We start from the raw sequence: 15414 nt of genomic DNA, 5'->3' as shown, positions 1-15414 counted from the left end.
GAGCTGGCACGCACGTATTTTACACGGCCACGCGGGTGGATATACACACGCACGCGCCAGCTTCAGAGAGTGTTAATAACCAATCGCCCTGCAGGTCCGTGTGGCTGCAGCCGCCTCCTTTAGGAGGCGCATGCATTTGACTGAGGTCATGGGCTCTCAGGTTTCCATAAAATGAACTCAACACAAGTACACAGAAAGGGAGGGGAAGAAAAAGAAGGGACAAAGGGAAGTAGGGGCGGGAGGGACCAAAGAAGGTCTAAGAATGATTCAGGCACCTGCTTGTGCCTCTGTAGCTTTAGGACACCTGACCTCACCTGATAATTCACCAAGATGCAATTGCAAAGTCAAGGCGTTTGCTAGGGGCCCCGCGGAAATGGCTTCCCTACATTGCAAGTGGGGAAGAAAAAAGGAAACCAGTTGTTCTTTTTCCAAAAGGACATAGGCAGACGGGGAGGTCTCCGGCACCTCCGAGTCTGCCGGGTCTATACGGATTCAGGTTCCCGATTCCCGGAAGGTAGACGGCCTGGGCACTGGGACACATGATCTGGATGTTTGCGGATCGTGCTTGTGTCTACAGTATCGACAGATGTGATCTCGTGTCATCAGCCCGTGCTCTGACTCAGGGGGCTGCTGCAGGAGAGGGATCCCAGAGCTGACTCGGGCCTCACCCCCAGCACTTACCGGCTCTCCTGCGAGGCCGCCTTCTGTTGGCATGGCGCTCCCAGGCAGATGGGCACGAAAGCATCCTGCCAGGAAAAACAGTATGTGCGTCGTGTGAGTAGTTTAGAGGGAGGCTTCCCATCCCAGAATTCCAGCTGAGAAGTTTGGATCATATAGTTCTATGCCTAGAAAAAAAAAAAAAAAAGTGGCGACTCCCAAATCTTCGCCCCTTTCTACCTTTCCAGGATTTATTCACGGGCAGGAAAAACACCACTTTGGCAGGAAATTGAGATTCGAAATCATTGTTGCTTCAGATTTGAGTTGTTAGGATTTAAGTTTTCAGATCGCTTTTCTCAGTGCCATAGAATTCGCTTTTTCAAAGGAAATATTCTTCAGATGCTCAGTAGACGGCAAAACTAAACAGCCAGGGAGGTTCATGGAGGGGTGCCCGGTGGAAGGAGAGGGATGTGTCCTCACCCGCCCCCACGGCCTTCTGGGACTTGGAAGAACACCTCTTGAAGGCTACTGAATGACACTGACCCCTATCAAACTGAAAATGTCCCCATTAAGGATACCCGTTTGCATAACCCCCAAGCATTCGTACCTATCGTGAACAAATGCCTAGATAGCGAAGCTTCTGGATATTTCCCTGTGAGCAGGCCCAGCCTTCAGGTTCAGTTTTAACACCATTAACTGAGCCCCTAACAGCACCAGAGACCCTCGAGATCCACCCATGAAGCCCAGCAGAGACTGATTTCGCTGACAGTATAGCCCTGGCTTCTATGTCAGTCCAGGACCTCACGGAACAAGGAGAAATGGAGAGTCAGATGGTCCGTCATACGACAGCTCCCCCAAATCTGGGCTATTCTTACCAACCCCGAGCAGACTGTATACCTTATGCCCCAGAGGCTGTCCACTGAGCTCAGAAGCTGCCCACAAACGTGCCTTGTTCAGCCCTCGGCAGAGTGTGATATGGTATGACAGGTTATGTAAAATGAAGTATACGTATAAAATAAAATGCACACATAAACGAAACATGCGAAATATGTTATAAAATAACGTGTATTTGGAAATTCTTTTCTTTTTTAGTGTTTATTTATTTTTGAGACAGAGAGAGACAGAGCGTGAGCGGGGGAGGGGCAGAGAGAGAGGGAGGCACAGAATCTGAAACAGGCTCCAGGCTCTGAGCCGTCAGCACAGAGCCCGACGCGGGGGCTCGAACTCACGGACTGCAAGATCATGACCTGAGCCGAAGTCGGACGCTTAACCGACTGAGCCACCCAGGTGCCCCAATAACTTGTATTTGTAAAATAATATGCTTATCTACTCTATGCGTAATGTGTGTATATATGCATATATATCCAACAATTTTTAAATCTAGCGATTCCGTATATTACAATGATAGATAATGTGCCGAGTCAGGACCCCTTTTCCGCACAGAAACAGTAGCCGGAGACATGGCTTCTCCTTCAGATGTGTACACGTTCTGGGGTTTGGCTTACCAGCTCAACTTCACTCCCTGCTTTTGGGGGGATTCAATGAAACACTGTATGTAAATAACCTCAAGATGTTCCCGGCACGTAGTAGGGATGCAATAAAATGGTAGCTGCTTTTGTTTATTTGTCTAGCCCGATGAGGCGTGTTGAGTTTTCGACCCTGTTTTATACACAGAGTCTTCTAGAAACCACTCGCGAATCTCTATTACCTACATAACAAACACCGTACACAGTTGGGTATGTTTAGTGGCATTAATGTCCAATACAGGAGAGTTTGGTCAAAGAGAAGGTAACGTCAACCTAAACATGTATTACTAAAAATGTCTCTGCGTGTGGCTGTTTTTTTTTTTTTTTAATTTTTAAAAAAAATTTTTTTTCAACGTTTTTTATTTATTTTTGGGACAGAGAGAGACAGAGCATGAACGGGGGAGGGGCAGAGAGAGAGGAAGACACAGAATCGGAAACAGGCTCCAGGCTCCGAGCCATCAGCCCGGAGCCCGACGCGGGGCTCGAACTCACGGACCGCGAGATCGTGACCTGGCTGAAGTCGGACGCCTAACCGACTGCGCCACCCAGGCGCCCCGCGTGTGGCTGTTTTTTACAACTTCCCAAGTCAGGCAGTGAGATGAAAACAATTTATGAGTGACGTGTAGATGAATATAAATACATCCAGTGTTTATTCAATGTACAGGTGTCAGGCATTAAAAACACAAAATGAGGCAGATGCGATAACTGTGCGAAGCCTCAAAGACTCTTCCTGAAGAAAGAAGATTCAGTAGCAGGACTACCTGATGTAGCCCCACAGCTAACGTGAATTTTCCTCATATTCGCCCAAATAGCGGTGAATTCCCCAAACCAATCCTACTGGAGGGCATGAGGGAGGACAGACATTAAGTGCAGCTTGGGGTGGGGGGTGGGGGGCGGTGGGAGGGGAGAAGGGGACACAATGACAAGGAAGCAAGAAGGAGTTATAAGCTCTCTTAGGAAACTGGGAAGAAAATTCAAGTTGGACTCAACTTCAACCCCTCTTGCCTGGTCCCTTTCCCCTCTCACCTTGGCCTTCCCACCACCCAGCGGATCTGCTGCATCTTCCTTCCTTCCTCCTCCCCCTAAGAACATTAGGTGTCTTCATGGTCTGTTAAACTTTTTCATGTTACTTACCCCCCATGGCTTCAGCTGAATGCAATCTCATCGTGGTAAACACTGGGAAAGCGGAACCATAGGACCAGGCCATCAATGCCCCTGTGGGAGTTGTCTTTGCTGAGACATCAGGCAACCATTTGGGGTATTGCAGGTCTAAAGAAGAAAAAGAAAATTTACTGAAGTCCACTGCAAATGTTTACATTTTGGTGCCAATAGATGGTTGAGTCTTCGTTATTTTTGTATCCCCAAATCTGCCTTAGGGCTATGCCACAGTGTGGGCTCAGATAGATGTTTGAGTGATTGAGCAAATATAATTTGGGGGCCACTGGGTGCCTTCTATTAAAAAGTACAAGAGTACACCTGACTGGCCGCTCCTTCTCAGCCCCCTACTCTATTTTTTTTTAATTTTTTTTAAGGTTTATTCATTTCTCAGAGACAGAGAGACAGAGCGTGAGTGGGGGAGGGGCAGAGCGAGAGAGAGAGGGAGGGGCACAGAATCTGAAACAGGTTCCAGGCTCTGAGCTGTCAGCACAGAGCCCGATGCGGGGCTGGAATTCATGGACTGCAAGATCATGGCCTGAGCCGAAGTCGGATGCTTAACCGACTGAGCCACCCAGGTGCCCCTCAGCCCCCCCTTCTAGATCCTCTTCCCTTGTTTCATCTGTCATTGTTGGAATAACTTTGACTCTCATGTCTTCTCTGTATATTTTCATTCGTAGCTGATAGTCTTATTTCACTTCTTGGCTTTAAATACCATCTGTTCTTGGCTCCCAGAGTTCTGTGTCTTGGCACTTGCCTCTCCACGGAGCTCCAGACTCATGAATCCAACAGCCTACTGGACACCTTTACGTAGATCTTAAATATGTACCTTAAACTTAATGTGGTCAGATCAGATCTCATGGTTCCTCCATACCTCAGACTTCCATTCTCGCTCCTCTTAATTCAGGGACAGCACACTCCATATACCTATTTAGTATATGACTCTAGCCCCAAACCCACGTGTTCTTGATTCTTTTTTTCCCCACACTGCCAACAGTGGATCCACCAAAGAATCCTTCTGTTTCCATCACCACTTCTTTCTGACTCCATTGCTATAATCCTGGTCCAAAGCACTCTCATCTCTTGCCTCCTTCCAGCAGCATCTCTTGCTACTTCCATTATTCTAGAACCCATTCTATTTAAGCAATGTCAATAAGACCATGCCACTCCCCAGTTTTAAAACTCTCCCACAACTTCTTAATGCATTTACCATGAAATCCAAACTTTATCCTGGTTTCAGGTGGCCTGTTGAATGAATACTCTGCATAGCATCATGACATTGATCCTAAACTGAAGACAACACCAATGGTAGAGGCAACTTAAGCTCTCGCTCTACTCTTCATGGTCTGCTTGACCTTGGGCAAGTTATTTGACTTTTTCAGACCATAAACTGGGAGTTTAGGAAGGAGACTACATCTAGCATCTTTGATGAAGTTGGAAAAAAAAAAAAACTCTTCAAATGGAAGAAAGAGCAGAAATAGAAGACAAGGGAGTGGAATGTTGGTTAGGAGGAAGGTGGGAGAGAGTGAGGTCTAATGTCTTGGGAGGAAATGTATTGGTGTATAGGTGATGGAAAAGATCTGTGATAAGGAAAGCCATTATCGCCCAAGGAATGGTAGAACTTGCAGTTATCGTATGAGATGGGATTTACCCCTGATATTTGGAATTTTTTTAAGTTTATTTATTTATTTTTGAGAAAGAGAGAGAAAGCATGAGCATGAGTGGGGGGGGGGCAGAGAGAGAGAGCGAGAGAGAGAGAATCCCAAGCAGGCTCCCCACCATCAGCACGGAGCCTGATGTGGGGCTCGAACTCACAAACCACGAGATCATGACCTGAGCTTAAATCAAGAGTTGGAAGCTTAACCAACTGAGCCACCCAGGCGCCCCTGGAAATGTTTTTTGTGTCCCTGTCTCTTCCATCAAAATGAACTACCCTTGCCTACCACATCAATGAAGTGGAACACAATGACCTAGCCCACAGTCTGTACCAGAAAATCATGTTTTGTCTGTATCCGTTGTCTTGAGAGTAGGGAAAGTGGCCCCACGGAGTGAACAGTGACAGAATATTACAACTGTTAATGAATACTGATTTTGTGTCATTCTTTTCATTACGATTTTGCCTATGTTTAATGCGCATAACATTTTATTAGAGTAATGTGTGTCAAACACCTATAAGAGCATGTACCCAAAGCAAGTCCCCATACAGCTGTAACTTCCTCTTTTGCCTTCCTGATAAAGAGTTTTTGGTCAAACTTTTAGATGTGACTAGTTTTCATGGTGCCTATAACTCCGTATTCCCCCTTACATTTCAATTCTATTTTTAAAATGTAAAGATAACATTTCTACAACTAGATTAATGTATTCATTAAGAAGACAGCCCGGGGCGCCTGGGTGGCTCAGTTCGGTTAAGCGTCGCCTTCAGCTCGGGTCACGATCTCACAGTCGGTGAGTTCGAGCCCCGCGTCGGGCTCTGTGCCGACAGCTCGGAGCCTGGAGCCTGCTTCGGATTCTGTGTCTCCCTCTCTCTCTGCCCCTCCCCTGCTCATGATCTGTCTCTCTCTGTCTCAAAAATTTTAAAAAAAAATTAAAATTAAAAGAAGACAGCCCCTGTCTCACACATCCACCATCAGCCTGTTTTCCACAGACACCAGCCGAGTATCTTACAGTATGACCCCCCCCCCCAGGACTCCATGAGCTCTTTTTGACTGATGGACGGAGATTAGAAGAGACCACCACCTCAGAGACCACACTGTGAGAGAGAGAAGTAGGGCTACAGAGTTTGTTCTCTATGACCTTCCTTCAAGAAAAGTGGAAGAGAGGGGTGCCTAGGTGACTCCATTGGTGAATCCGACTCTTGATTTTGGCTCAGGTCGTGATCCCAGGGTTGTGGGATTGAGCCCAGTATCAGGCTGTGCACTGAGCATGGAACCTGCTTGAGAGTCTCTCCCTTTCTCTGTCTCTCTCTCTCTCTGCCGCTCTTCCCCTCGCATGCTTTGTCTTTCTCTCTCTCTCTCTCTCTCTTTCTCTTTCTCTCTCTCTCAAATAAAAATTAAGAAAAAAAGGAAAAAAAAGAAAAGTGGAGGAGTGCCCTTTCTTAAGTCGGGATTTAGATATGCTTCACTGTTGCAAAAATCTCCTGAAGAAATTTTATGATTTTGGTCAAGGAAACCAAGAACGAGTCCCAAAGGAACTAAAATGTTTGCCATCTATAAAATCTCATCATCATCACTGTCGTATGTATACGTGTGCATGTATATATGTTGGTTTTATTCAACATGCATATCCATTTTTCTATATATACCTTGTAGTTATATATATGTACATATACACACATACATATATGTGTTATAATAACACGCGTCTCTCCCACATGTGAGACATACACGTGTATTACACACACACAGACACACACACAGACACACATACTACTGTCAGTTTTGGTATCTTTCAGAGTCACCATGATGCGTCATTTTTTAAGTCAACACCAAGGCACCTGTGATGTCACTATAGCTTTGATATTATAAAATATCCTATGAAAGCTTTTTTACCTACCTTCATTTGTGCTCCAAGTGTTACTAATTTAATTGCTGGAAATGTAAATAGAAATTAATGAATACTTTTTTCCAATTGTCATTTTATGGATTGGAAAATGGTAAGCATTTCTTTTGCACATCTATAATTATTTAATGATATCTACATAAAGGCTTTTAATTATATGGGAATAGTGATAATAATTATAAAGGCCCGCACTCAGCTGATAAAATATATATTGCTCAAGAAAAATTATTATGTCCATTAAAAATGAATTATTTCTGCCAGTGAATGGCTCACATGACATTTTTCAACATTTAAAACATAGGCAGTGTTCCGTTTTTACACTGATTGAAGACAAAAATTGCTGGTTGGTGAAATCTGAAATTTTTTTTTTTTGGCTCTTTTTTTTAACCCCTCCTAAGATTTTTATTTATTTTCTTATTCTTTTGGTGTCAGGTATATGCTTACCCGATCTAAAAAGGATGGTCCACCGAAAAACTGGGGGTGGTTTTCCATGTCGAACTTTAGTTTAAAATTGCTAATGTTGGGGTGCCTGGGTGGCGCAGTCCGTTAAGCGTCCGACTTCAGCCAGGTCACGATCTCGCGGTCCGTGAGTTCGAGCCCCGCGTCGGGCTCTGGGCTGATGGCTCAGAGCCTGGAGACTGTTTCCGATTGTGTGTCTCCCTCTCTCTCTGCCCCTACCCGTTCATGCTCTGTCTCTCTCTGTCCCAAAAATAAATAAATGTTGAAAAAAAAATTAAAAAAATAAAAAATAAAATTGCTAATGTGGAATAGGGGAATCGGGTGTTACTACCCTTGTGTGTGTGTGTGTGTGTGTGTGTGTGTGTGTGTGTGTGTGTTTACCAGCAACCGAACTACAGCTACCGGTGGAGAAAGTTTTGTCCCATCTTTTTCCTCTAAACCGCGACGTGGACATCCAGATTTCCATAACTTTCATATATATTCACCAATATCTGTAACATCAAGATGAATCAAAAATCTAGTATGTATGTGTTTGATAACTTCTAAAATAGTGTTTTCTTCGGATATACAGCTTGCACTAAAATCGCAATAAATAATTCAACAGAGGAGACCATTATGGTTTAAAAATGACTTAAAATGGAGAATTTCGTGTCCTGAGGTGAGGCTGGCAGTTCACCGAGCCACACGAAAAGACATTATTGCAGGTGTCACTAGCATAGTCTTACTACAATTTTCTTTGTTTCTGCGAACTTACAAAGGAACCATTTATTTTTACAAAGCCATTTACCTTGTTTGGCCTACTGCAAAGAAATACTACTGAAATAACCTCCTGAAATGAGAATGTTTCTATACTGCATTTCAAAATTGGGGTTCGAGGAGTGGGGAAATGAAGAAATTAGGCTGGTCAATGCGATTCGTGTTTCAAAAATAAAAGAGAGAGAGAGAGAGAGACCAATTAGAAGTATCCTGGGGTTATTAGCGATAACCGTGCTCATATCCAATTAAGATGAAAAGCATTTTACCAGCTTAATGTGCCACCTCTGGCAGTGTGGGTTTATTAGTTTTATCAGATTTGAGAACTGAAACTTGAAATGATACGTATGCAGGGTACCAAAGAGACACCGTTAAGACTTCGAGAGATAATTGGAATGAAATGAGATGCCTCAAAAGTTGTTGATTAACAAGTAGTGTGGATTTGGGGCTGGGGAAGAGATGGGTCACTCAGACAGTGCTCGAAAGGACCGGACTCACTGAGTTGTACAATGACATTCTGAAGACGAGAAGGTTCTTCGACGTCCAAAAATGTGGTAATATTCGTATAGGACGAGACACTTTTCAAAACCCGTGATGCACCTTCTCCGTAAGAATTCGAGTGCACAAAAGCCATTGTTTGTGATGAATGTCAGGCTTCTTGTTTTCCCTTCTAGATTAAAGGATATAATAACTAATGATTGGTATTAATATTTAATAAGAAAATCTCTTGTATTATTCTAGAGCTTTCCAAGACGGGCTACACCACCAGTACAACTTATTTTGTTAATTAAGTTTTATTCCTTTATGTTTTCAAACAATCACACAAGCCTTTCAAGAACATTATCTTTACATTTCTATACGACCCATCGGAGTGTCACAGAATGATTAAAAGCAAACAAAGATGTACACAATAAAGCTTTCCACTTAAGCAGCAATAAAATCACTGTTGCATTGCTTCAATAGACATCTCCTTGACTAATAAAATTCTTGTCACTCATTTCTGAAGCTCGTGGGGGAGAGCCTTTATCGTGCAGGCATAGTGTTCTGGATGCTTGTCTTTAGTAAAATATTCAGTGCACGGTCAGGAATGCGTAATGGAAATTGTCGGCGAGATGGGGCCCGTGGCAAGTCCTGCCCTGGTGACCCGTGGTCTGATGCGAGCAGTTCTTCTGAGAAACACAACAGTATTCCTCTGCTGAAGTGTTTGAGTCCCCTTGTAAAAGACCTCTTCCATGATACTAAGGAATAAACAAGAGAGGCTGGGGGCAGGTGTGGCCCATCCTGGGAGAGAGAGGGTAGCACGATCAAGGAACGAAACACGGGCCACCTCCGCTAGATCAGGAGATAAATGGAATGTTCATGAGGTGAACCGTGTTTTGATGGTTTCTTGAGGAGATAATTTCTAATCACGTCTGTTTCTTGGGAGTCTTTCAGCTTCATAAAGGAAGGTACGTACTACAACGTTGGCCGCATGGGTGTTTGTTTCTGCCAACTAGAAAGCCAGGGGCTCTGAATATACCTCGTGTTGGCACTGGTCACACGTAACCACATATAACTCTTCTAGAAAACAAAGCAAACCTTAAGATTAAAAAAAGGTCATGAACTTTTCTCATATGTGCATATATACACACACTTCTCCCAGACTTTTTCAACCGATGTAGCTTAGGGCCAAAAGCAATGGTTACCAGTTGGTAGTTTTCAAAGGGCAACATTTATGTGGCTTGATGAATAGCATGTATTTTAAATATTTCCGAAGCTATATGTATTTTTTAGGTGCGGTCGTAGGGTAGCCAACTTGCTTAACTAGCATCGGTCACCTTCTAGGCTAACGTTATGATCAAGATGGTGTGAGAAGTAGTGAAAACAAAGCTTAACGAATCAATGGGGTAACCATATGTGTACATAGTTTAATTTATAAAAAAGAATCTTACATGTTTGGGATTTCCATTATTTAACAGTTAAAATTTGACTTCCAGAAAAATCCTAGGGGACAGATATGTGTTTCAGATGATAGAAGAATTGAAATAACTATAGGATAAAGGAGGAATAGCATTGGAGACAATGCACATTAATTGTCAGACTCATTTGATGTCATCAAGAAATTTAAGCTTTATCAATGTTCAAGTGGATCCCTACGAAGTTCCATAAGACCTAGTAGGAGAGTGTGGTTTGATATTCCTGCCTTTTCCTCCTCTCAAATGAAATGCAGAAAGGTGGGGAAAAATGGAACTGAATTTATTCATTATAAAAAAAAAAAGCGCCATACTGAGAAGCATTTCATACAACCACCCTTGAGACAATGAAGATAAGCCTGGAAGTTGGGATTGGAATTTATTTTAAGTCCTATAGGTAACAGTCTCAATTCAACTCAAGCTATGAACATAATAAAAGCCTTGAAACATTCATTTTGGGACATATCCATTGCATCAAATCAAGAAAACTCAGATAGCTTATTTTTGCTTACCTGATTTTACTCCATCCAAAGGAAAAAAAATAGCATTATCATAAATATTCTTCCAAAAAATTTTCTACTTGAAAAAGAAAAACCTAACCCAAAAAGCAAAGGCAATAAAAGCAAAAACAACAACGACAATAAAAACTGGTGAGACTACCTCAAATTTAAAAAGCTTCTGGGGATGCCTAGCGGGCTCAGTTGATAGATCATGAGACTCTTGATCGCAAGGTCGTGAGTTCAAGCCCCATGTGGTGCATGGAGACTACTTGAAAATAAATTAATTAATTAACTTAAAAAAATTCAAAGCTTCTGCACATCAGAGGAAACCATCCATAAAATAAAAAGCTAGCCTATGGAATGGGAGAAAATATTTGCAAATAATGTGTCTGACTGAGGGTTAATATTCAAAAAGTATATATCAAGAACTCATAGAACTCAATAACAACAACGGAAACCCAATCTGTTTAAAGAATGGGCAGAGGAACTAAATAGACATTTTTTCCAAAGAAGACATACGCATGGCTAACAGGTATATGAAAAGGTGCTCAACATCACTAAGCATCAGGTAAATGCAACCCCAAACCACAATAAGATGCCACCTCACACCTGTTAGGAAGGTCATCCCCAAACAGACAAAAGACAGCCAGTGTTGGTGAGGGTTTGGAGAAAAGGGAACCCTTGTGCACTGGTGGTGAGAAGGTAAATTGGTTCAATTATGGAAGGTCCTCAAAAAATTAAAAATAGAACTACTCTAAGATCCAGAAATCTCACTTTGGGGCATATATTCAAAGTAAGTGAACACAGGGTCTTGAAGAGATGCACTCTTGTATTTATTGCAACATTATTCACAATAGCCAAGATCCGGGAACAAACTAAGTGTCCATCAATGGATGAATGGATAAAGGGGATATCCTTTACCCATATATATGGATATATATATATATATATATATATATATATATATATATAACCAAATAGTGTCTTGTGTGTTTGCGTCTGTCTGCTTTAGTTACCAATTGCTGCATAACAAATGCCCACCAACCTAGCAGTTTAAACAATACATATTTATATCTATTATCTCTTGTCTGTGGGTTAGGAATATGGACACACCTTAGCTGAGTCCCCTGCTTCAGGATCTCTCACAAGGCTGCAATCTCGATCTCGTATTACCTGAAAGTTCGTCTCATCCGAAGGTTCGATTGGGAAGGAGTTACTTCAAAGGTCACTTATGCGGTTGTCGGCATCATTCAATTTCTTTCGGGCTGTTGGATTAAAAGAATTAGTTCCGACCGGGCCGTTGGTCAAAGGCTGTTCTCAGCATTTCGCCACAGAGATCTCTGCAACGTGGCGCTTTGCGTCCTCAAAGCCCGTGAGGGAGAGTTGGCTTGCCAGATAGAAGTTACCAACTTACATAATATAATCACAGAAATGATATTCCATCACCTTTGCTCTATCCTTATTGATTAGAAGTAGGACTCGGGCCCACACGCAAGGGGAAGGGACTATGCAAGAATATGAATACCAGCAGACAAGGATCATTGGGGACCATTTTCTACTCTTCTCACTGTGGGTCTGTGGTTGGAGGTGTGAAAATAATCTGACAAACGTTGGTAAGGTGTATTTACATAGAAAAGCCATTTCTGGACATGACAGGAGATATTTAATCTGCCAGGTTATAGAAAAAACAGTTCACTTTTAATAACTCTTGGCTTTAAATAGCTTTTTATTTACAGGAACTTATCTGATTTGGATATTTCTGTAATTATCAAAAAATATTTAAATTTGTTAGATGTTAAAAACAATCGTTGTGCTGTCCCTCGTGGCTTTCATAAGTCCAAATTTAATCGAATTTACAGCATCTCACTGATGTAATGTGTACATAGTTTAACCAACCACCATATAATTTTCTTTGGAAAATAAAAAATCTATTAAAATATGGATTTTACTGCATTTCACCTTTACATCTGCCTCACAATATACATGTGAACAACAGTAATTATGTGATAGAAATGTTCTTTTACTGGTAATAAAGAGTTTTTATTTGAAAAATATCCCTATTCATCTCTTTCAAGAATGCATTTAAAATCAGCATTGCTTAATGTATAGAATTGTCAAATTACTATGTCATACACCTGAAACTGATATAATATTGTATGTCAACGATACTTCAATGGTAAAAAATTTTTTGACTTATTTATTTTTGAGAGAGAGAGAGAGAGGGAGACAGAGTGTGAGCGGAGGAGGGGCAGAGAGAGAGGGAGGCACAGAATCGGAAGCAGGCTCCAGGCTCTGAGCTGTCCGCACAGAACCCGATGCGAGGCTCAAACCCATGAACCTCGAGATCATGACCAGAGCCGAAGCTGGAGGCTTAACTGACTGAGCCACTCAGACTCCTCAGTGATAAAAAAAAAAAGTTGTTTTAATAAAATAATTAAGATCAAATGCATGTATAAAAACGTGGAATCGCGAGGAAGAGAGACTGATAACAAAAGACACAGTAGGCGGTCAGTTTTCTGATGACTGTCAATGCCCCAGTTTGCTAATATCTGCCCAGAAGTTTCCCCAGTTCACTAATGCTTTTGGCTTCCCAGCAAAAAGTCCATTCTGGTGCCTGAATGGGGACGGGACCCAGGGTTCCACCTTCCCCCAGGCTGGACCTTAATTTGCCATAATCAGCAGCTTGAATTACAGGTTCAGCTGACGGAAATGTGTTCTGTCTTCTGGCCAATAAGAGGCTTCTTTCCGTTACACCTCCCCACCCCCCCCCCCCCCCGCCTTCCTTTTCTAGACGAGAGGAGAAGAGGGCAAGAAATTAATGCCTTTTTAAATGGGCTGACCACAAACTGAAACATTTGTGAATAAAATGGAACTTAACGATAAAGCACCGGACTGCCCAGCTTTTATTCTCATTAAAGAGGAAAGTATTTATGTATCCAGTAAAGGTTTAAAAATAACGAAACAGCTAAGCAGCACCAACTTAAAGTTGGAGAAATAATGAATCTGCAAATCATTATTGATTAAGCGGTGAATTCCAGATCCCTTAGCCTAAGAAAAGGTCTTGACCCTTACTTTTTTTTTTTTTTAATTTTATTTTGTCAAACGAATTCAATTCAATCAGTAGTACTGAGCACTTATCCGATCCACGGTACTCTAGGAAGGTGGGAACATACTCAGATTCCGTCTGTGGCCTGCTTGCCAGGAACATAGTTTGTCTAAGTGATGTCAGGGCTTTCTTCCAATCCAGCCCGACTTGCTCCTCAAGGCAGAAGTCTAGGTCATTCACTTATAGAGCATTTTGTCCTATGGCAGTGCGTGTACATGTTTAGCCCCTAGCAGGAATATCTTAGTTCTATCGGGGAAGCCGACTTCCTCCAGAGAGTGAAGAAGGAGGCGTAGTTTCCACGTACACAGGATGGGTAGAGTCCTCAGCTCTAGGCCCCTGGACGCAGTTTTAATCCGTTTCTTCATCTACCGAAATAAAAACTGAGACCCTATTTGACATAAATCTTGAGAGGATTAAGTGAGGTAACACTAGGTACATGTACACGGTATATAAATCCTGCCTCATTTTCATAGTAAATGGCAGATCGATCAATATACAATGAAGAGAGACGAGTTCGCATTGATTAATCTACTTCTGAAATCGTCTTAATAAAGTTCAGCTGCAGGTATATGGGCTAGGAAAAATACTTGGGCCATAAGATCAGAATCCTTAGTGACAACTGCATTCCTCGAATTAACCCTATACACGTTACTTTAAAGCGTGCAAGCGTATATTTACAAGGAAGAGCGTCTAATTTTTCTCACGGGTTTTCTCTGTGTTTGCGATAGGAACTTCTGCAATATATCCTCTTGTGGCTTTGGCTGTGCTTAATTCAGGGCTTATGATGAGCCAGGCACGGAGTCATTTGTGGACCATATGATCTTATCTTCGTGGCAATTCCGTGCGTTGGTACCGGTCTTCACAGATGAACAAACTCTGATGTAGGAAGACGAGGGACTCCGCCCCAAGTCATAGAGTGAGTGCGCCCGGAGCCTGCCAAAGGCCAGGCGTCTGTTTGGTGTGGTTTGGGCTTGGGTTTGTTTGCTTTTTCGCTTTGTTTTGGTTTTTGGTTTTTGCCACCAGTATATTGGGATAGCACAGGTTTTGATGCGCTGACCCTGAGAATCTTCAGAGAAACCTCGAGTGCGGGCGTAGCCGTTTTCATTGAATATAAGTAAGAAAAGAGAAGCAAGTCGTGCCGTTGATCAGTGCTACAACCCTGACCTCAAAAGTCCTTCCTTTTTCATGACGCTTCTGATGGAAATAAAATATTAATAGCATCCTGTTCGAAATACTAGCTTCTGATATTTCTCCATATAATATAGGTCTTTGGCCACATTTCAAGGGCTTCTCTTTATTTGGCATTCATACTTTCTCCCTTTCAAATTCTTTGTCTTACCAGCGTTTCTGGATGGCTCTTTCAACCCATTCAAATCCCGATGACAGCAACCCTTGCCTCTTTCTCTTCCAGCTCCGGTGATTACCACCCCTCCCAACACAGGCTCAGTCACACCCTTCCAGAACTGTGCTTGGCCACCTTTGGCCCCTCGAGGGCTGTCACCACAGCTCAGGGGCATCAGAGCCCGGATGCCTGGAACATCACCTAGGGACACAAAAGAGTTCACGGAAGACAAAACACGTAAACACAAAAGAGTTCACGTAAACACATGCATGAGTCACAGTTGATTCCACTTCAAACACACTTTATTTTTTTTTTTAATGTTTTTAATTATTTTTGAGGGAGAGAAAGAGCATGAGTGGAGGAAGGGAAGAGGGAGAGAGAGACAGGGACAGGGAGACACAGAATC

The 15414-nt window shown here is 42.5% G+C and overlaps 2 long non-coding RNA genes across 3 annotated transcripts in view; one reads left to right on the top strand and one right to left on the bottom strand.

Annotated features, from left to right (window-relative positions):
* Window positions 1-15414, top strand: part of LOC147580397 (uncharacterized) — a 182852-nt gene that overhangs the window by 80896 nt on the left and 86542 nt on the right. Inside the window, exon 2 of the long non-coding RNA XR_015252865.1 lies at window positions 14395-14582. This is a non-coding gene — a long non-coding RNA (uncharacterized LOC147580397). The remainder of the gene's footprint in view (window positions 1-14394; window positions 14583-15414) is intronic.
* The window catches only part of LOC147580398 (uncharacterized), a 17977-nt gene continuing 11455 nt past the window's right edge, over window positions 8893-15414 (bottom strand). The window contains exons 2-4 of one of the 2 annotated variants that reach the window (XR_015252863.1): window positions 15006-15209; window positions 11674-11825; window positions 8893-9668 (exon numbers count right to left, since the gene is read on the bottom strand). This is a non-coding gene — a long non-coding RNA (uncharacterized LOC147580398). The remainder of the gene's footprint in view (window positions 9669-11673; window positions 11826-15005; window positions 15210-15414) is intronic. The other variant, XR_015252864.1, reaches the window with a different exon arrangement.

Source organism: Puma concolor, chromosome B3, assembly GCF_028749965.1.
Source record: "Puma concolor isolate L17-30 chromosome B3, mPumCon1.1.hap2, whole genome shotgun sequence".
Taxonomy (NCBI): Eukaryota; Metazoa; Chordata; class Mammalia; order Carnivora; family Felidae; genus Puma; species Puma concolor.
Note: the sequence above shows the minus strand (reverse complement) of the source record. Positions and strands in the feature narration are given on the sequence as shown.